The sequence below is a fragment of the Nuphar pumila genome, chromosome 3 (assembly GCF_984573655.1).
Source record: "Nuphar pumila chromosome 3, dmNupPumi1.hap1.1, whole genome shotgun sequence".
Taxonomy (NCBI): Eukaryota; Viridiplantae; Streptophyta; class Magnoliopsida; order Nymphaeales; family Nymphaeaceae; genus Nuphar; species Nuphar pumila.
In genome coordinates this window covers 8,883,135-8,885,248 of record NC_143251.1, presented here as the reverse complement: position 1 = coordinate 8,885,248, position 2,114 = coordinate 8,883,135, and the positions used below count along the sequence as shown (strand labels likewise).

The 2,114-nt window shown below is 44.5% G+C and overlaps 1 pseudogene; it reads right to left on the bottom strand.

The window, feature by feature from the left end:
- Window positions 1-467: 467 nt before the first annotated feature.
- On the bottom strand, window positions 468-1,061 carry LOC149841863 (xanthotoxin 5-hydroxylase CYP82C4 pseudogene; annotated as a pseudogene).
- Between the last annotated feature and the right edge of the window lie 1,053 nt (window positions 1,062-2,114).

The window sequence follows — 2,114 nt, the reverse complement described above, 5'->3', positions numbered from 1 at the left end:
AAATTATATTCCAAACCCAGCCCTCAAGTTATTCAAATCGATTTCAGGTCAGATGTTTTCATAACGATACCCTGGTTTTCGGGTTCAGGTTAAATGTTTCCGTAACGATACCCAGGTTCTTGGGTTTAGGTCCAATCCATTGACATCCCTATTGGAGTCCTGTCAAATCCATGGCTTTTTTCAAGCACTGTAATTGTAGATTCACAAATTACCAACGGGGGGCTCCGCTTGTCAGCTGGCGAACGTTGCAAGTTCGAATCCCAATGGTATTATTGTATAACTGGTAGGGGTCTGCCTAACCCCTGCTTGCCTATCAAAAAAAAAAAAAAAGTTTGCAGATTCACAAAATTTCGGCCTGATGCACATTTGACAATAAAACACACTCATTCAAAAAGTTTCACAAACTTTGTAAATACATCACAGATAGAGATAATAAGCACACATACACGATCTATATTTCTCATCCTTCATAGAGATAGGAAAGGAGACAAGACATGAAGAGGCGTTGCCTTGGCCATGGTTAAGCCTTTCTCCTCCGTCATGTCGACCGGGCCATCCATGGGCGTGTGCCACCCGAACCCATGAAGCAGGCACGCCAACATCAGGTGAGTGACATGGAAAGCTAGTGTGGATGCCGGGTACGATCTTCCCCCAGACCCAAACGGAATGAGCTCGAAGTTCTGACCGTTAACATTGACCTCCCTGTGGCTTGTCAAGAACCTGCTTGGCTTGAACTCTTCTGGGTCGGACAACACTCTTGGGTCTCTATGCATCTTCCACACGTTCACATAGAGGCTAATAATTAGAGGCTTGTTCCTGCCGGTATGTGATACCCAACAACGTTCACCGGCTCGATCGACTCGTGTGGGAGCAGCAGTGGGATCGTCGGGCTCAGGCGCATGGTCTCCTTCAGTATGGCTTGCAGGTATGACAGTTTGCTGATGTCTGATTCGTCTACTTGTCTCTTCCTGTGCTTTCTTCAGTTCGTGGCGGTTGTTCAGTAGATGACAGAGTGCCCGTACCAAGGTATCTGATGTTGTGCTTGTCCCTGCTATAACCATGGCCTACAAGGAAAACCAAGACCTTTTCAGGAGTGTTAACTTGCATACACCTTTGAACCCTATAATGAACCGTCACCACATATGACAGCAAATGATATGATTCTCCCAATTTTCTTAATGTTTTTTAATCATTTTTTAGTGAATTTTATTCTCTATGTATTTGTATTTAATATTCCCCCTAGTCGGCTCAAGTAGAGTTGAATATCTTTACTAATAAAAACTTTGAAATGAAATAACGGAATGTCATGATTAGAACTCAGCACTCCCCTGTAGAGATCCCTCTTTTAATATTGAGCTACGGACCCAAGATTGGATGTGCTCTCATTTTGGACGAAGCAGGTTATATGTTACCCCCGAACAGGGCATCTCATGCTCGGGGGTCCCAAAAAGCACCACGTATTTAAGCATTTGCATCTCGTATCCCCATGTTTGTCAGCATTAATTAGCATTGGAGTTTGATGCGATTGCAAAGACTTAAGTACCCTCTCCTGCATTGGTGCAAAAAAAAATGACGATTCTAGAAAATGAGTGGTTGTAAAGACTTAAGTGCCCCGAAGATGATTATTTAAGACTCAGTCTTTGCACTGCAAGATTATCCGAGAAAGAAATCTCTCCTGGAGGAGGCCATGAACATCAACCCTCTCACTCTCTCTCTCCCTTCTCTTTCTGCTTCTGTGCACATCCAACAGAAGATCCTACATTGCTCCATCAAGCACCGACTGACCTGCACATTGATTGTTGTGGAGCCTGATTTAGAGTTTTTACCCTTACAAGAGGAGAGTTTGGGGGCTCCTCCCAGCGTGGGTAGCATCATTCAACTAAATGAGTTGTGGATCCTGATTCAGAGTTTTTACCCTTACAGAAGGAGGGTTTGGGGGCTCCTCCCAGCGTGGGTAGCATCATTCAACTAAATGAGTTGTGGATCCTGATTCAGAGTTTTTACCCTTACAGGAGTGGGGTCTGGGGGCTCCTCCCAGCGTGGGTAGCATCATTCAACTTGAAGAGTTGTGGAGCCTGATTCAGAGTTTTTACCCTTACAGAAAAGGGGTTTGA